The 20,512-nt window shown below is 46.3% G+C and overlaps 1 long non-coding RNA gene across 1 annotated transcript; it reads right to left on the reverse strand.

Annotated features, from left to right (window-relative positions):
• Positions 1-3,346: 3,346 nt before the first annotated feature.
• On the reverse strand, positions 3,347-18,632 carry LOC122227535. Its single transcript, XR_006206102.1, has 4 exons — positions 18,371-18,632; positions 14,594-14,721; positions 5,500-5,600; positions 3,347-3,581 (listed from the first exon to the last, which is right to left on the reverse strand). It is a non-coding gene; the product is annotated as an uncharacterized LOC122227535 (long non-coding RNA).
• Positions 18,633-20,512: the final 1,880 nt, after the last annotated feature.

Raw genomic sequence — 20,512 nt, forward strand, 5'->3', positions numbered from 1 at the left:
GATCACCTTTTCACATTTCTCCACCTTCTTCATGAGGATAGTTTTGTGATAGGTAGCAATGAAAATGAAGCATCCAGAGAGGTTCTCCTTTTGGGTAACGTGCAGTAGGTAGCTCTGAACCTATTAGGAAGGACAAAGGATCCCTAGGTGAGTTGGAATTACTAGGCTTTTTCTTCTATGAGTCCATTTGCTGAGTCAGTGTCCAGACTGAGCACTGGGCAAAAAGGGCTACTAGGGGAAGAAGAAATCGGCCGGGATTTTGACAGCCATGTAGACTAGCCTGAGTGATTAGAGAATAGTAAAGCTCTGAAGTTTCCCTGTGGTACACTGATTGCTGGGGTAGTATAGGAGGTCGGTGGTCTGGGCTCTCAAGGCACAGTTTTTTAGTTCGTGAAAAGGAAAATACAGCTAGAGAAAAAAGCTTTCAAGAAACACATGGTAAGTATCCTCCTCAAGACATTTGCTACATATTTTGTTTGCATGTGAAGGGAGGTAAGAGTTAAGCTTAACACGTCAGAAGAGCAGAACTTTCAAGGCCAAGGAGACAAAGACCTGTCAGTCTCACAGTATGAGAAACTCAGGAGGACCATGCATGAGAGGGAAGCTTCTAGAAGGAGAAAGCTGCTAAAAAGAGGAAGCTGCAAGAAACACCTGCCATGTCTCACTCTTGAGATATCTGAATTTCTTTTTTTTTTAATGTTTACTTATTTTTGAGAAAGAGAGACAGAGTGCGAGCAGGGGAGGGGCAGAGAGAGAGGGAGACACAGAATCCAAAGCAGGCTCCAGGCTCCGACCTGTCAGCGCAGAGCCCAATGCGGGGCTCAAACCCATCAACCGTGAGATCATGACCTGAGCTGAAGTCGGATACTCAACTGACTGAGCCACCCGGGTGCCTCTCAACCTTGAGATATTTGAGACCAGAGGTGGACTAACCCTGGAATCCAGTTCCAGCCCAACTCAATTTCTGACTGGATTGAGGTGATTTGCCCCTGGTATCTGTCAAAGAGAAAATAGGACAATCCTTTCTGGAGAGGAACAAAAATGATTTTTAAGGCCTGGGATTCCTTTATATATACTATCTGGAATCAATTTAAAAAATTACAAGACATGTGAATAAATAAGAAATCATGACCAATAAGCATGAGAAAAAACTCTAATAGAAGCACACTTATAGGGTGTTTTAGTCAGCTCAGGCTGCCATAACAAAATACTGCAGACTGGGTGGATTAAACAACAGACATTTATTTCTCATGCTTCCAGAGGCTGGGAAATCCAAGATCAAGGCACTGGCGATTCAGTTCCTAGTTGAAAGTCTCTTTAGCTTGCACATGGCCACCTTCTTGCTGTGTCCTCACATGGTGGAGAGAGGGAGCTCTGGTATTTCTTCTTCTTTATAAGCTTATTAATCCCATCATGAGGGCTACATCCTCAGGACTTCATCTGAACCGAATCGCCTCCCAAAGACCCCACTTCCAAATACCATGACAACGAGGGTTAAGGCTGCAGCATGTAATTGGTGTGGGGGGCACAAACATTAGGTCTATAGCACAGTAAAGAGTCTGACTCCTTTTTTAACTTTTGAATGCTGACAGCTTTTTAAAAAGAAGTTTATATATTTATTTTGAGAGAGAGAGAGAGAAAGAGAGAGAGAGCATGAGCAGGGGAGAGGCAGAGAGAGAGAGAATCCCAAGCAGGCTCTGCACTGCCAGTACAGAGCCCGACATGGGGCTCCTCTCATGAATAGTGAGATCATGATCCGAGCTAAAATCAAGAGATGGAATGCTTAACCACTGAGCCACCCAGGTGTCCCTGAATGCTGACAGCTTTTAAGCCCCACCACTCCCTCTTTCCTTACTTTAGACTTTGGCCAGCTCATAAGAAAGCCTAAGTGCCCCATCCATTCGTCTCAGCACGAAGTTCAAACCATGCAAGCCTTGGTCCATGCATGGGAACACTTATCCCTAGTCCCACTCTCCAATGATATCCCAGCCAGTCCCCTTTTTCTGCTCTCTTAAGCCATTTTTAGACCTGCTTGGGAAGTTTCCAGGCTGTCTCTAGAAATCCTCATATGTGTATAATAAATCTCATATCTTCTTGGTATGTGCTTTATGTCATCAGTCTTGACATTTGAACCAAATTTTGGTTGGAGGTATTCATTCCACCATCACAACTAGGATAATTTTTCTCTTGGAGTTATGAGACAAGAATTTAAAAATAACTATGATAAATAGAATATAAAGAGAATATTTAGAAAAAAAAGATGGGCATTTGAATGATGCAGGACTGATGCAGAGAATTGGAATCTATAAAAATTCAAATAGGCATTCAAGAACTAAAAAACCTTAGTATTTGAAATTAAGGATTCATTGAATGGATTTAGCTGCAGATGACAGGATTAGTGAGCTCAAAGACATGTGTATAGATGTACTCAAACTGAAGTACAGACAGAAAATAATGAAGATAATAGATCAGAGTATAAGACACATATTGGGACACAGTCATAATATCGATCATGCATCTAATTGGATTCTCAGAAAAAGGGAGGGAGAGAGAATAAGAAAAGCATATTCGAAGAGATAAAGGGCAAGAGTTGTCAGAATCAGAGAAAGACATCAACTCATAGATGCACAAAACTCAGTGAATCCCAAGTTAAAGAAAAACAAAGAAAACTACACAGAGGTGCAAACCAAAGACAATGAGAAAATGTTAAAAGCAGCCAAGAAAAATTAAAACACATCATATTCCAAGGAGCAACAATGAGTTATGGCTGACATGTTGATCGCAACTATGAAATCTAGACGACAATGGAAAGGCATTTTTAACTGTACAAAAAAAAGTTCTATATCCTGTGAATTTTTTTTTTCAAAAATAAAGGCAATTCATGGTCCTCTTTCCTTTCCCTTTTCTTCTCTTCCATGTGTGAGCAATTTAAAGCCATCAGGTGGGGCAGAGCAAGGTGTGGCGTGGATGCGTTTGTGAGCACGGTGTGGAGAGTGGAGGAAGCCATGGTGGCCCAGAGCAGGATGTCAGAGCCCAGACAGGATGAGAAGGGCATTCCCATGGGAGGGACGCCAGATGTGGGATGTCAGATCCTGAGCAGGGTGAGGAGGGGGGAGGAGGTTTGGGTTTAGTGAGAGAGGGAGTTATAAATATAGAAAAGGAGAAAACTGGAATGAACCCTGTGATATTTATTTGGAAAAGAATACATCTGAGTGGATTCACCTATATATACACATATATTAATACATTATAATAATATATGCATATATAACAGATGTATAATAGATACTATATGTATGTATACATATGCATACATATTCTCAAGCTGTGTTCACACAGAGCCAGGAGTGGATACATCTCATTAGCAAGACCTAGATTTTGTTTTCTAAACAACGGTTTCAAAGAAAGAAGGCAGGGATCCCCAGAGAATGGCTGATTCCAGGACTGGGCAGGGAAAGTACAAGGCGAGTCTGGAGCATCCTGGGCCAAAATGCACAGAAGCGCTCAAAGAATAATGGGGACATGTCAGAAGGATACAGAAGCTGTCTTGAAGTGGCTTCCACCGATCGAATCGGGGACATCTGAAAATCAAAATAAATAGTAAATTGGATTATAATCCTTTGGATAAAATAAGGAGCCACAAGTGTATATAAATAGTTAAATAGTAAAGCACAATGGGGACCAGGACTGTTTGTATAGTTTTAAGGTCCTTGCCCACGAAATGCTTGTTAGTTACAAAGGAGAAAAGAATAATGTGCAGTGTTGGGAAAGCTGTCAGACCCCACCATAATCAAACAACCAAAGTATGCATCATCAGCGATGGCCCAAATAGATATACAGCACCTGATGGGATGCAATGAGAATTTAGCACCATTTCTGTGACATGCCTGCCAAACGTGAAGAATCTGACTATAATGTTTGCAAATCAGACTATCAGACAAATACACATGGCGGTGGGGCGGGGGTGGGGGGGAGCATTCTGTAAAATGGCTAGCCTGTAATCCATAAATGCATCAAGATGAGGAAAGGTTGAGACGCTGGTCCAAGCTGAAGGAGACTAAGAAGGCATGATAACCCATGACAACTGAAATTTCTGATATAACGCATGATTCCTTTTCTAAAGGAGTTATCGGGACAATTGACAAATCTTAACTGGGGGCTTGGATAGGATGGGACGCATCATTAATAACTGCCTGATTTTGAAGGCTGTACTGTGGTTATGCCAGAAAACACTATAGGAAACATATGCTACAGTATTCAGGGGTACTGGGTTGGCAAAATACTCTCAAATGGGTCAGGAACAAACATTTCTCTGTATTGGACATTGTACTTTTCCATAACTGTGTGACAGTTTCAAAGCTTTCAAAGGTAACAATTAAAAGATGAAGGTGGGGCGCCTGGGTGACTCAGTCAGTTGAGCGTTCCGCTCTTGATTTCGGCGTGGGTTGTGATCCTAGGGTTGTAGGATTGAGCCCTGTGTCAGGCTCCGCATTGAGTGTGGAGCCTGCTTAAGCTTCTCTCTGTCCTTCTCTCTCTCTCTCTCTCTTCTCTCTCCTCTCTCTCTCTCTCTTCTTTCTCCTCTCTGTCCCTCTCTCTCTCTCTCTCTCTCTCTCTGTCTCTCCCTCTGCCCCTTTCCCTTGCTTGTGTACTCTCTAAAATTAATTTAATTTAATTTTAAAAATGAAGGCAAAGACATTTTCATGCTAATGAAGTCAGAGGACTCACCACCAGCAGACTCCTGCTACAAGAAATACAAGGATGACAATTCCGAGTAGAAACAGAACTGCAGAGTGGAACAGAGAATTCCAAGAAGCAAATATGTGCCAAGATATAAGACGGTTGACTGTTTGAAGCCACAAGAATAACTATGGCTTGTGGGATTTATAGCGTATGTAGAGGTGAAACTTTTTTTTTTTTTAAGTAGGTTTCACACTCAGCCCGATGCAGGGCTTGAACTCACAACCCTGAGATCAAGACTTGAGATGAGATCAAGAGTCAGACGTTTAACCGACTGAGCCACCCATGTCCCCCTAAAAGTAGAACATTTAACAACAGTATTACAAAAGGTAGGGTGGGTACACACGAGTGTAGGTTTCCTCTATTATTTGTGAAATGGGAAAGCTTCCAATTTATAAGGTAGACTCCAAAAGTCGATGATGCCTCTGAGTTAACCGCTAAAAATTAATAGAAATAAAACTAAAAGTTTAACAGAAGAGGCAAAATACAATAAACATGCACAAAAGGAGAAATGAAGGTTTAAAGGAGCGGTGTCATAAATTTTTAAAAAGAAACAAGATTGTAGATCGAAGCTCCACTCAGTAAACTGATGGTAAAAATTATGTCATGCAAGCACTTACCAAATGAAAGGTGTGGCTCGATTAATATCAGACAAAGTAGACTTTAGAGTCAGAAGTAGGAATGGTGGTAAAGAGCGATGTTTCATAATGATAAAAGGACTAATTCAACAGGAAGACGTAACAATCATAAATTTGTACTCACCTAATAACAGGGCTGCATGAAGCAGAAAGTTGACAGAACAAAAGAGACAAGTGGGCAAATTTGTAACCATGGTGGAGGTTTTAACGAATCTCTTTCAGCAACTGATAGAAAAAGCAGATAAAAAAATCAATAAGTATATAGAAAATATGAATGACAGAGTTAATCACCTTGACTTTAATAGACAGCTATAGAACGCTACACCCAACAGCTGGAGAATACATGTTCTTCTCTCCAAGTGCATTTGTACCAAAATAGAACGTGTATTGAACCGTAAAGCAAGTTATAACAAATTTCAAAAGATGAACTCATGCTGGGTATGATCTCCGACCAAAGTGGAATGAAACTGGAAATGAACAAAAGAAAGATTGTTAGACCTCAAATGTTTGCATGTTAAGCAGAACTTTTAAATAACCCGAGGGTCAAAATATTTTGAACTGAATGAAAATCAAAATATTGCATACAAACACTGAGATAAAAGCCAATGCAGTGATTAGAGAGAAATTTTAGGTTTCATTTTATTTTATTTTGTTTATTTATTTATTTTGAGAGAGAGAGAGAGAGAGAGAGAGACAATGAGGGAGGAGTAGAGAGAGGGAGAGAGAGACTTCCAAGCAGTCTCCGTGGTGGTGTGGAGCCTGACACGGGGCTGGAACCCACGAACCGTGAGATCATGACCTGAGCTGAAATCAAGAGTCAGACGCTTAACCGACTAAGCCACTGAGGCCCCCCCAAGAAATTTTAAGATTTAAATGCATGTATGTATGATAAGAGAAAATAGTTTAAAACTACTTACCTAAATTTCCATCTCAAGTTAGAAAAAGAACAGTAACTTTAAATCCAAAGAAAGAAGACAGAAGGGAAAATCAAAATACAAACCAAAGTCAATTTAAAAATAAAGCAGATATGGCGTGCCTGGGTGGCTCCGTCAGTGGACCACAGGACTCTTGATCTTGGGGTTGTGAGTTTGAGCCCCACAGTGAGGGCAGAGATTACTTAAAAATACATAAAGCAGATGTACAAAAGAGAAGGTTAGCAAAACAAAAAGCTGGGTTATCAAAAAGGTAATGAATCTGGGGCTCCTGGGAGTCTCAGTCACTTAAGCCACTGACTCTTGATTTTGGCTCAGGTCATGATCTCACAGTTCATGAGTTCAAGCCCCATGTCAGGTTCTGCACTGGTGTCGAGGAGCCTGCTTGGGATTCTGTCTTTCCCTCACTCTCCCTCTCGTCTGCTCCTATTCTCTCTCTATATATAAATAAATAAATAAACTTGAAAACAAGTAGAGATTTTTTTTAAAAGGTAATGAATATGATAAACACCAAGATAAAAAGAGAGATAACAAAAGTTGTCAATATCAGCAAGGAAAAAGATCCTACAGATATTAAAAGATAAGAAAAGGTTTATTATAAAAACCTTTATGACAGCAAGTTTAAAAACTTAGACTAAATTTTGATGAACTCCAATTTATCTGTGTTTTTCTTTTGTTGTCTGCATTTTTGATGTCAAATCTATGAAATTGTTGCCAGTCTATGAAATTGTTGCCCCCTCTGTTTTCTTAGACGACTTAAAGTTTTAGCTCTTAGGGGCGCCTGGGTGGCTCAGTCGGCTAAGCATCCGACTTCAGCTCAGGTCACGATCTCGCGGTCCACGAGTTGGAGCCCTGCGTCGGGCTCTGGGCTGATGGCTCAGAGCCTAGAGCTTGCTTCCGATTCTGTGTCTCCCTCTCCCTCTGCCCCTCCCCCGTTCATGCTGTGTCTCTCTCTGTCTCAAAAATAAATAAACGTTAAAAAAAAATTAAAAAAAAAGTTTTAGCTCTTAAATGTAGGCTTTGATCTATATTTAGTTAATTTTTGAGCCTGATGTTAGTTAAGGATCTGATGTCTTTTACGTGAAGATATCCAGTTTTCTAGCACCAGTTGTTGAAAGGACTTTTTTCCCCATCGCATGATCTGGGCAACCTTGTCAAAAATCAGTTGACCAAGGGGCACCTGGGTGGCTCAGTCGGTTGGGCGTCTGACTTCAGCTCAGGTCATGATCTCACGGTCCGTGGGTTTGAGCCCCGCGTCGGGCTCTGTGCTGACAGCTCGGAGCCTGGAGCCTGCTTCTGATTCTGTGTCTCCCTCTTTCTCTGCCCTTGCCCTGCTTGTGTTCTGTCTCTCTCTCTCTCAAAAATAAATTAACGTTAAAAAAAATTTTTTTAAATCAATTGACCATGTATGGGAGGGTTTATGTCTGGGATCTCTGTTCTATTCTGTTGGTGGATATAATTGTACTTATACCAGTACCGTACTGCTTCAGTTACCATAGCTTTGTAGCAAGTTTCGAAACCCAGAAGTGTGAGACATCTAACCTTCTTTTTCAACAGTGTTTTGACTGTCTGAGGTCCCTTGGAATTCATATGGATATGAATCTGAGACTCAGCTTTTCCGTTTTTTTGTGAAAAAGACTGCCGATATTTTGATAGGGATTGCAATGAATTTATAAATAGCTTTGGCTCATGTGTGTAATCTTTGACACAGAATAGTATTATCTATTATTTGTGGATGCACGCATAAGTGGAAGGAATAGCTTGGACATCCCGAAGTTGAGATACCGGTTTCCTCCAGGGGTAGAAGCGTTAAGCCTAGAAAGACAAAAGAGACTGGAAGGGGATACACATGGAACTTCAGTTATACCTGGAGTGTTTTATGTCTTTAAAAGATAACAGGAAATGGGGCGCCTGGGTGGCTCAGTCGGTTAAGTGGCCACTTCTTGATTTCAGCTCAGGTCGTGATCTCACAGTTGTGGGATCGAGTCCCGCGTTGGGCTCCGCATGGAGCTTGCTCAAGATTTTCTCTCCTTCTCCCTCCACCCCTCTCCCCTGCTCAAGCTTTCTCTCGCTCTCGCTCTCTCTCTCTCTCTCCCTTTGAAAGCGATAAATAAATACATAAATAAATAAAATGGGAAGTAAATTTTTTTTCAAATTATTACTACTGATTAGATGGTAAATGGATGTATGCTATTTTGCTCTCTACACTTTTCTGTAGTTCGAAACTTCTCATCATAGACAAGAGAGATTACATGATGGGGGCCAGCTGGGAGGCCCCTCCTGAGAGGCTCTCACCTGTCCTGCTGCCCTCCATCGGGTCCCCTTATACTGTCACCGCTCTACCTGTCCACCAGGAGCCCATTCACGGAAGTGAATTTATTTTTATTTTTATTTTTTCTTTCCAAGTTTTTATTTAAATTCCCACTAGTTAACATATAGTGTAATATTAGTTTGGGGTATAGAATTTAGTGATTCATCACTTACGTATGACACCTGGTGTTCATCACGACAAATGCCTGCGTGGAGGTGAACTTAAAATACAGGTGGGACTTGACTTTGATCCTATCTCCCCAGGTGAGGCTCGGGGAACAAATTCCAACCCACCAAAGGTTTAGACCTTCCAGTCAGTTCTTCAGCGGCTACTTCCAAATAGCAACAGGGAAATTAGGATTGCCAGACATCTGAAGAACACTCAACCCTGAAGGGAAGAGATAAATTAGAATAGAATAGAATAGAATAGAGCAACCTGGAAGAACAGAGAAAGTCTGTGCACAGGGAAGAAAACTTTTATTTTTTTTTTTAATTTTTTTAAAATGTTTTTTTTATTTATTTTTGAGACAGAGAGAGACAGAGCACGAATGGGGGAGGGGCAGAGAGAGAGGGAGACACAGAATCGGAAGCAGGCTCCAGGCTCTGAGCCAGCATCAGCACAGAGCCCGACGCGGGGCTCGAACTCACAGACCGTGAGATCATGACCTGAGCTGGAGTCGGACGCTTAACCGACTGAGCCACCCAGGCGCCCCAGGGAAGAAAACTTTTAAAGAAACAAATACAAAAATTCTCCCAAAGCTCTAGTGTGGATACTTTTCCAGTGATTAGAGAAGATATTTGCATCCATGATATAAGAACAAGATGCTCTAAAAAGGGAGCACTTGGGGGGGGGGGTGCCTGGGGGGCTTAGTTGGTTAAGCGTCCAACTTCAGCTGAGGTCGTGAACTCACGGTTTCGTGAGTTCAAGCCCCACGTCAGGCTCTGTGCTGACAGCTCAGAGCCTGGAGCCTGCTTCAGATTCTGTGTCTCCCTCTCTCTGCCTCTCCCCTGCTTGTGTGCTCTCTCTCTCTGTCTCTCTCTCAAAAAAAATAAATAAACATTAAAAAAAAAATTTTAAGTAAAAAAAGAAAAGGAAAGGGGAGCACTTGGTGCACCTGGGTGGCTCAGTCAGTTAAGCGTCTGACTCTTGACTTCAGCTCAGGTCATGACTTCACAGTTAGTGAGATCGAGCCCCATATCAGGCTCTGCACTGACAGTGTAGAGCCTGCTTGGGATTCTCTCTCTCCCTCTCTCCCTCTCTCCCTGCCTCTTCCCCACCCACGTGCATGCACAAATGATCTCTTTCTCTCTCTCAAAATAAATAAATAAACATAAAAATAAATCAAAAAGGAGCACACAGTAAAAACACTTACAAAAAAAGAGAATGCGTAAGAAAAAATAAAATAAAAAACATCACTAAAAGAGGAGAGTATGAAACTGTGAAATCACCCAGAAAGCATGGGAAAAACACAGAAATGGATCACGGAGGAAGAGAGGAGAGTGGAGAAAAAAATAAAGACTAGTCCCCGGAAGCCCAAAATATGAACCAAAGGAATTTCAGCAATTGAGAATAGAGAAAATTGTCAATCGAAGGATTCAAGAGAATTCCCCTGCAATGAAAGGAAGGAACCTGCAGAGCCACACGGCCTGCCAGACATCTGCGGACCCAGCAAGGCAAAGGGCTGTGCGATTTCAGAACCCGTGGGATAAGGAGAAGGCGTCACGGTGTCCAGGGGAAGCGGGTCAGGCGCACAGAATCAGGAATCAGAGCTGTTTGGGATCTCCCCATGGGAACGCTGGAAAGCTAGAGCCTTAGCCTTAGAGCGTAGCTCTCAAAACTGTGAAGGACCAGGATTTCCAACAGCATTTGTTACTGTCGCTACATAACAAAACTTGCTGGCTTAGAACAATGCACATTATTATTTCACAGTTTCTGAGGGTCAGGAAGTCAGGAGCAGCTTCGCTGGGTGCCTCTGGCTCAGGGTGTCTCTTAAGGCTGCGACCGGCTGGGTAACGGCATTGCAGTCGGATGAAGGTTCAGCTGGAGCAAAGGAATTTGTTTCCAGGCTCATACATGTGGTTGTTGGCACAAGGCTGTAGGTCCCTGCTGCAGAGACCGCTCCGTGCGGCTGCTCACGCCCTGCCCCAGTGAGTGATCCAACAGATCTGGAGACCCCGAGACAGTGTGTCATCAACTTTTATCCGGGGAGTGATGCTCCCTCACTTCTGCCATGTCCCAGACTTCAGAACGCTCCGGTTCTGCCAAGCCACACAGTAGAGTCACATTCTGGTGCTCGTGGGAGAGTGTCCTGCTGCAGCCTGTGACGTGCTGGAGTACTCGAGGATTCCGGAAGCCTCTTCATTCTAATCGTGGCCACCTCCCAAAGCCCTGCAGCCTCTGCGTTTCACTGCGTGCCGAGGCTCCTTCCAGTCCTGCTCTCTACCTGGACCCCACTCGGAAGCGAGGCACAGGGACCCAATCATTTAGGGAGGGACAGGACCAAGAAACAAATACTTGGGTCTCCCCATTATCTGAAACCTTGGTGTTTCTAGGGCACAGGGATGTGGGGATGCAGGGATAATAGAATGTAAAGATATTCCTGGAGTTCAGCTGTTCTTTCATTCATTCTGCATTTTTGGTGCACCTTCCAGGCTTGCTAGAAACACTGGGATAAAATATGGATCCTGTCCTTGAGGGCTCAGGGAGGAAGGAGGTAGCTGATTAACCAATAATTCCAGTCCTAGAACACGAGGGTAGCATGGATGTAAAAAAAAAAAAAAAATTAAAGGGTTCATAGCCCTAACATACAACAGACGTCTCAGAATTGATAAGAAAATTCAAACATAGAGTACTAATTTCATATTGCTGCTTGCTCTAACAAATTACCACCAAACTGGTGGCTTGAAAACAACTCCTTTAGTTCTGAAGGTCAGGAGTCCAAAATGAGTCTCACTGGGCTCAAATCAAAGTGTTGGTAGGTCTTCATTCCTTCTAGAGGCTCTTGGGAAAATCCATTTCCCAGACTCTTCCAGCTTCTAGAGGCTGCCTGTATGCCTTAGCTTTTGGTCCCTTCCTCTACCTTCAAAGCCAGCAGTATCAGGCCGAGTCCTTCCCATGCTGCCCCTCTCTGACTCTCGCCTGCCTCCCTTTTCCATTTCAGAGGACCCTTGTGATTATACTTGGGTCCCCCAGATAATCTGGGGTGATTTTCCATTCTCAAGGTCAGCTGACTGACAACTTAATTCCACCCACAACCGTAATTCCCCTTTGCCATGTGACCTAATATATTCACAGATGTGGGGATTAGGACATGGAAAATTTAGGGGGGGCCATTATTCTGCCCACCACACATACCAACAGAAAAGAAAGCAATTCATAAGAGAAGTGCAAACAGCACCTGAATCTATGAAAAGACAGTCACTTTTCCCAAAAGCCAAGAAAGTAAAAGTTAGCCCAGCAAGGAGATCCCGTGCTCAGCCTCCAGATGGCAAGTGTGGAAAAGGTTAACACCCTCTAGGGCTGAATAGAACATGGGAGATGGGCATTTCTGTGGCCTGCTGGGAGGAGGACTGTAGCTACCACATTTGGGGGAACATAATCTGATGGTCCATCAAACTCAGAATACACTGACATTCAAATGTTGCAAGCCCACGTACAGGAATTCATTCCCTTTAGAAATAACACCTTGCCCCTGAATTCAAAAATGCCCATGTGTCAGACACTGGGGGTGTAGCCACAGAGAGGACAGCCCAGGCCCCTGCTCTCATGGGGCTGACGTTCTTATGGGAAAGGCAGACCACAAAGAAACCAAGAAAGAGAGAAGCCAGACACGTACTGGGTTGGGACGAGGGCCGTGTATTCCTTTCCCAGGGCTGCCGTAACAAATGGCCACAAACTTAGTGGCTTAAAGTAACAGAATCAAATATTCCCCCATAGTCCTGGAAGCCAGAAGTTCAAAATCAAGGTGTTGGCAGGCGTGGTTCCTTCTGGAGGCTCTGAGCTTGGAGAATCTGTTCCTTGCTTCTCTCCTGGCTTCTGGTGGCTCTCAGCAAACCCCCGTGTCCCTTGGCTCATAGGCACATCACTGCAGTCTGCATCCCATGGCGTTCTCTTCTCTCTGTTTGTCTTTTTGCCCAAATCTCCCTCTTTTTATGTGGACACGAGTCATTGGGTTAGGGTTCATCCTTTCCTAGGATGACCTCATCTCAACTTGACTGCACCTGCGAAGATGACTCCTAAATAAGGGCACATTCACAGCTACTAGGAGTTACTTCAATACATCTTTTTAACGGACACAAGTCAAGCCTCGACAGGCTCTCCAGAGAACTGACAGAAGACAATAATGAGAGAGTGAGGGTGGCTGCTTGAACTTGGATGAGCAGGAAGGCTTCTCAAAGGAGGGGGCATTGAACCTGAGTTCTGAGCGGCAAGGAAGAAGTCAATGAAGATCAAGGAAGAATGTTCTAGGGGAGGAAACGGCTGGCCCAACGGCCTCGAGGCAGGATCGGGCTTGGCCAGTTCAAGGCCCTGCAATCAGGCCAGCAGAGCAGGCACTAGTGGGCACGGAGGGTGTTCCGGGGGGAGCTCAGAGAAGGCGCAGGGCCAGATGGTATAGACCTTGAAGCTCAGGGAAAGGAGTCTGCATTTTGTCTTGGAAGAGGAGAGTGACACAATCTGAGCTGTTTGTCAAAGACTGCGGCATGTGATGTATGTACGAGGGTGTGTATCACACGACTGTTCCCAAAACACTGGAAATTCCCTGTGTATTCAGGGGACTGGGTGAATGACCTATGCTATGTTCATTCTGTGGCTTCGGAGTTTGAGCTATCCATATCCACCTGCAAAGATGTTCTTGATATACGAAGTAAAAAAGCAAGGTGTCTAATATCTCTGTGTGTCTTCTTTAAGTTTGGTTTTAATTTAATTTTTTTTTTTTTTCAGTAATCTCTACACCCACCATGGAGCTTGAACTCCCAACCCTGAGATCAAGAGTCACATGCTCTTGTGACTGAGCCAAGCAGGCGTCCCAGTATGGGTGTGTGTGTCTCCTTTTTTTTAAACAGGTTTCTTTCTTTTTTTTTTTTTTAATTTTTATGTATTTTTGAGAGAGAAGGAGACAGAGTGTGCGCGGGAGAGGGGCAGAGAGAGAAGGAGACACAGAATCCGAAGCAGGCTCCAGGCTCTGAGCTGTCAGTGCAGAGCCCGACGCGGGGCTCGAACCCACGAACCGTGAGATCGTGACCTGAGCCGAAGTCGGACGCTTAACGGACTGAGCCACCCAGGTGCCCCTGTGTATGTGTGTGTGTGTGTGTGTGTGTGTGTGTGTGTGTGTGTGTCTTCTCAAGGCAGCAAAAGCCTCTGCGATGCTTGAATGCAATCTGTGCACAGGCCACAGAGGCGAGCCTTGAGTCGATTTGGGTTCTCCTAACCAAACCCTTGCTACCAGTGGATCTCCCTTGAAGGCTCTGGTTTATAACACCTGTCCCTGGTCATAACAGTCTTTTAATGTGGTATATCTCATTTATGAGGCTCTGTCCTCCCCTGGACATGTGTAGAACTGTAGGATGTTGGGGGATGAGTGGCCTTTCTAAAGGTCTCCTTGTCTGGCCCCCCATTTTACAGATAGAGGAGCTGAGGCCCAGAGAAAGAATGATCATTCAGCAAGCCAGTGGCAGTGGTGGGATCCAAATCCAGGGAATCTCTTGAATTCGTTCCTCTGGCCCTGCTGGAATGCTGCCCTTGGAATGTAAGTTTTCTAGGTCGTTGTCCTACAGAGATACAGACCGCATCCATCCATTCACACACAACAGCAGCAGAGTCCAGCCTTACAGGCTGGGAACACAGTCTGATTCCCATCTCTGGAACCCAAATGCTCGTTTACGAGGGCTCACGTTGGAAAGCGTTGTTCTACGAAGTCAGCTTGTTTGTTCTGTCCACCACCTTCCCCGAGAGGCTGCTCTGTGACGAGCTCCTACCTTGCACAGTCCCCTCCTGCTGGCTCACCATGGCTCTCCTAGTGCTCCAGCGGGCTTCAACGTCCAGACAAGCGTGATCCAGGCGCTCCTTTGGACCGCGATGGAGAAGGTCCCTGTTCCCACTTGGTCTGGGGAGACAAGGAAGCCAGGAGTCTCAGACATTTGGAGTCGCGTCTGTACAAAGGGTTGAACTAAATAATGTCCAGGTTACGCTACGTGAATCCTTCCTCCCGGCCTCTCCAAGACTGATTCCTCATGGAAGCTGGCCTCGACCTCAAGCCTGCGGTGGTATCTTTTTGTGGTCTCCCGCGCATGCATTGGGGCCTGTCCTCCCTTCCTTTTAGACTCCACACGCTCAAAAAAATCTTTGTTCGTTTATCGACCTGGAAAGTGAAATGACTCTGAACCTGCATTCTCTGAGAGGTCCAGGATGCAGCCCTAATAAGGGCTCAAATTTCTCCGGATTTTCCCATTTTCAAGTTGGGTGCTGCGTCCCCACGTTCAGGTCGCTCATTGGTGGTAAAAATCTTAGGACACCTAAAGAAAATTGGGTGGACACCTAAAGAAAATTAGGACGGGAAGGGTTTTGTGTAATAGCGTCCAGCTGGAACCAACCCTCTTGTCCATGACCGTAGAACGGATGCATACATTGAAGTTTGGCCACGCAGTGGAGTAATCCACAGCACCCAGAACCAATGACCCAAATAATAGGCAAAGTGTGATTTACTCTCAAAAACTGTTACAGTAAATGAAAGAAGCTGAACTCAAAAGAACACATAGATAGGATTCCGTTTACATAAAGCTTAAAAGCTGGCAAAATTGAACTATCGTGTTTCAGGTCACACGCTTAGTTGGCTGTGTAAAATTATAAAGAAAAGACACAAGTTCTCATACTGGCCAACTTTGAGGGGAAGGGAGGTCGTGAGTGGGAAGGGCTTCGGGGACCCGCGATCCCGATTCTCGAACTGGCCTACGATTTAGTCACTAATAGTTTGTTAAGCTGTATGGTTATTTTGTAACACCTATTTCTCTAGGTATCATATTTTAAAATACAAAAGGCTGATCACTACATGGTATGCATGAAACTAATTTTACACGGTATGTTAGCTAACTGAAATTTAAATCAAAACTTATCAGAAATAAATTAGAATATCAAGTAAAATAAAATAAAATAAAATGGTCAAAAAAATTAAGTCCATAAATTGAAAACCAGGATAGGATTTATTTATTTATTTATTTATTTATTTATTTATTTATTTATTTATTTTTGAGAGCGAGAGTGCGAGTGGGAGAGGGGCAGAGAGAGAGGGGGACAGAGGATCCAAAGCGGGCCGTGCGCTGACCACAGTGAGCCTGACGCGCGGCTCGAACTCACGAACTGTGAGATCACGACCTGAACCAAAGTCGGACGCTTAACCAACTGAGCCACCCAGGATAGGACTTAATGTTAGGGTTTGTGGGGACTAAGTCTGAGGTCCTATGGAGGGTATTTAGGGGAGTTGGACTTTCTCTCTTTCTCCTCCTTGTCCCCCTCCTTCCTCCCTCCTTCAGTACCTCTCCCTCTTGTACTTTCCTTTCTCTACCACAAAAAGCCCCCATCCTTACCCCTTTGCTTAGCATGGGCAGGTCCTCTGCTCCCAGCCTTTCATCCCTTCCAAGAGCTAGAAAATGCTCTCTAAATTCAGATCCAAGGAAAAGAGCATCCCATTGACCACTGCTGTGTGCTGGCTGAGGACCGGCTGGGGAGGAGCGGGTGAGGAAGGGCAATCTCTGCTCAAGCCCTGGTGGCTTTGGTGGAGTGGCTGAGGGGGGCTTGTTTCTCAGGGAAGGGACAGGGCAGTCCCTCCAACGCAAGGAGAGGATGGCGTGGGGCGGGGCTCACAGATGGAGGGAGAGGTGGCAGAGGGAAGTGAATTAATTATCTCAGGCCCCAGTAGGAATGAGAAGCACCCAGAACTGGACCAGAAGAACCCAGGATGCCAGCTGCCCCTGGCTGTAAGCGGCTGCTTTGGGGTCCCCAGACCCTGTCTTTTCCCTGCCATCATGTAGAGCTGGCTCCTATTCCCGGCTTCGTCCGCAGAGGAAGCCAGGTCCCTCTCCTTGTTTGTGTTGGCAGCTGTCTCCAGCGGCCAGGCCCCTGGCCCTTCCTGAGGGAGCATGTCCGCAGATAAGCTAATGTTGGCATCTCCCCAAGAACTGTCATTATTTTGTTTCTAAAATATTTCTCTTATCCTCGCCTTGCCAGCATCTCCCCTCCCACGCCCTCCCCCCTTCCCTGGGAATCAGCTGAGGAGCAAAGGGTTTTCCTTATAAATCCTGCCCACCACCTCCAAGCGGCTCTCCTTGCCCCCCATGCGCTGCGGGAGCCGTCACCCTTCGCCCTGCTCTGCAGCCCGCGCCCCCACCCCCCTCCCGCAGTGCAGCAGTCCCCGCCTGGCTGTGGCCCTGCCTCCACCTGCGTCTCTCTGATCTTCCAAACTGCGAGGGGGCGGAGCCAGGCCTCCTGAGAAGAGAAATTGACAGCAGCCACCACGTGATCATCGCTGAGCACCTGCTTCCAACACAAAACCTTGTTTCATATTCACAAACCCCTGCCAAGGAGCAACTTCCTCTTCTGGCTTTGCAGCTGAGGCTTGGCGGTGGTGGCGGGGCGGGGGGTGGGGGGGCGTCAAGCGATCTCCCCCGGGTCCAGCAGTCCATATGTGGTAGAGCCGGAACTGGACCCCGTACCTGCCTGAGTTTGCGGCCCTGAGCCCGTCTGCCCTGTGAACCTCGGAAGCACGTTCTTTTAGGCTTGTCTTCTCATTTGTTTCTGAGCGGCAGACCCCGTTGTTACCATTCCCTTTTTACAGAAGAAACTAAAGACTAGAGAAATTGAATGACTAAGACTGCATTTGGGCCCTCTAGTTTAAAACCCAGAGGCTTGGTTGCTGCTGTGTCTTCATATTGGCTGTTCTGTTTTTCTAGGATCAAGCACTGCCCTGAATTCTGCCTTCCTTCTGTATTATCTGACTCCATTACGAACAAATCTATCCATCTAGCCACCCACTCACCCACCTATCCATCCACCTGCCCAGTATCTATCTGTCTATCTATCTATCTATCTATCTACCTCAGAGCCCATGTCATCAGAGCTCACAATCAAGTGGACAAAGATAGGTATGCACGCGCGTGCGCACACACACACACACGAATGTGAATATATACATACGTAAATAACCACTTATAAGCATGCTTCAGATACTGCTGGAGAGAGGTGTGTGTGCTGTGCCACCAGACTTTGAACTTGCACCCACTGATGGGGAGTCAGAAAAGCTCCTTCAGCAACCCTGTCCTGGCTCCCCCTCTGGCCAGATTTAGCCCTCACAACCAGGAAGACTGGAGAAAAGAAGCAGCCGGGCCTCGAGCCCTCAAGGAACGCTCATCTTTAAGAGAGAATCTCTGATGTCAGCTGGGTTTGTGGGAAGGAGCAAGGAGGCAAGGCCAGCAGCAGGGCCCTGCGTTTCCCAGGGAGAGGCTGAGAACACGTACGCCAGGAGACCATCTCGGCCTACCCTTTGCTTGCTCTGTGGTTTGGGAAAAGGACACAGCATCTCTGGGCTTGGCATGCCTCTTCTGCAGAATGACACAGTTTAATAGCAGCTGCCACCAGGAAAGCTTGGGCTCCTGAGCCGGGGGTGGAGGATCAGTTCCCTTCCCCACATGGCCGTAATGCAGGGGGACAAGGCACCCTGTCCTTGTCTTGGGCTTTACTGCAGCCAAGAGGTTAGTACTCACCTTCCAGCTTGCCAGAGCTTCCTTTCCAATGAAGAAGGAGGAAGAGCGAGCCACTGTGTTTCCCTTTTCCCCAGGTCTGAATGGGAGACCTGAAAACTTTCTGCATTACTTCCTACCCACGCCGCACCCTCTCTCCACTAGAAGTGGTACCAAGGTGTTGTCCCCCACAAAGGAGGGAGCTCTGATTTCCGAGTTACCTTACCAGGGGTGACTTAAAGAGGGAACCCACCGCCTTAGGGGTCTGGCTCAGTATCACCTTCACTTCTGCTCTGTTCTCTGGAGCAAGCAACAGGAGAGCCTGGATTCAAGGACAGGGGAACTGACCCCCCCCCCCCCCCCCCCCCCACACCCTTGAGGAAGGAGCTGCAAAGTCACTGCAAGGGCTTGGAGGGGGAGGAGTAAATGTTTCTGCTGCTGTTTGCAATCTACCTCGGACACCACTGAGGGCTCTGGGCCAACACCCACTGTTCCTCCTGCGTGCCCTGGAGGTGGGAAAAAGGAAGTGTTAGAGGAAGAGGGTCAGGTGGGATTGCCCCAGGTTCTGCTGACCCCAATCCAGGCTTTCTCACACTGGGGTCAGCAGCAACTTGAGAATTTTTTTTTTTATTTCATTTTGATGTTAATCTAAAAACACATCTAGATGTGTCTGCATAGCTGCCCCTTCCCATTGGGAATTTCAACTCGGGTGTATATATTTTTTTAAATCCATGGTGCAGGGGATCCAAGCAGCAAAATTTTGATGGTCACTGGAGATGGACGGAAGAGGCAGCCAGATGCTTATCAGGGCACAGGGCATGAACATGGCTCCTCAGGGGTTCAGGAGACCAGAGCAGAGGGAAACTGAGTCAAGACATGACAGAGCTGAACTGGGAGGACAGAACCTCCTCCCAGCAGCTAGGAGGGTGTCTAACATCGTCAGTGGCAACTTCGTATCTGCCAACTCATTATCTGCATCTGCCGTCTTGAGGTAGTGCTATCCGTGTCTGGGAGCAGTGAGGCTGGGAGGGGACACTGGGTGGGCAGGGGGGACACGTGCTTGGGTAGAATCAGTTTCTGAAGGGGACTGAGGGTGGAAGCTGGGTCAGAACATCTGAGTCCCCAGCAGCCTGACACAATGAGGATTTTGTTACTGACAGTAGCCCCTTTGCGTGCTGGGTTCCAGGAAACCACTATTACCCCTCCAATACTCAACAAGAGAAGCATTGCTATTTCTACTTAACAGATGAAGACAGTGGTTCAGAGAGGTTAGGCAAGCTGCTCAAGGCCACACAGCATTCTGCCAACTCTGTCCTATTCCGTAGCCAGGACTCTGCCGGTTTCAACTCGGCCCCCTCCCCTGGGTTGCTCATGTCTTGGGTGGAGGAGCCCCCATCCCAGGACTTCTCAGGGGCCCAGGTGAGAAGCGGATGCATTTGCCCCACCTTTACCCTTGCGAGCCTGCCAGGCAACCCAGCTCATAATTAGGTAATTAAGTCTTCGAGTAAATACTGGAGAAGTCCAACCTGTTTTTGTATCGTTGCAGGAAAACAAAGTCTCAGGAGCTTTCCAGTAAGTTCAGAGAGTTTCTGGCTCGGCAGGGAGTAAACAGGGACAAGTAACTTCGGTCCTGTCCCTCCCCACGGCCACCCCCTTCTGCCTTCCCCACATCAGTCACGGAACCAGCACATTGTTTGTTCTCCAGAGTGCTTTGGTGTGACCTGAGGTTTGGTGAGGGCAGCCAGGCCGGCTTCCTGGGGTCGCTGTGTTTCCGGGAGTCCTCAGGCCAGGAAGCACCTCCGTATTCAGAAATGCCAGTCATGGTGTTTCTCACACTTGACGCCAGGCTCTGCGGGCCACAGTGGGTGGGGGCAGGCCAGGCCTGGGGCTTAGTGAGCTTCTGGATCCCCAGGGAGGAGGACACTGGCGAGCCCAAGGCAGCCTCCAGAAGGGTTTGTTGAAGAAAGTACCTTGAAGTATGCCTCCTGCTAAGCACTGCCTCTGGCAGAAGAGGAAAGGGTGGGGGGCTCCAGAAACCCCTCCCTGGCTCCTCACTCTACTCACTTGGTAGGACACAGAGCCTTTAGCACAAAAGGGATGCTCAGGAGGCAGGGGTCTGGCGGGGGGTGGGGTGGGGGGAGCAGGTAGCACAGGACAGGGAGGGCG

The sequence above is a fragment of the Panthera leo genome, chromosome C1, assembly GCF_018350215.1.
Source record: "Panthera leo isolate Ple1 chromosome C1, P.leo_Ple1_pat1.1, whole genome shotgun sequence".
Lineage (NCBI taxonomy): Eukaryota > Metazoa > Chordata > Mammalia > Carnivora > Felidae > Panthera > Panthera leo.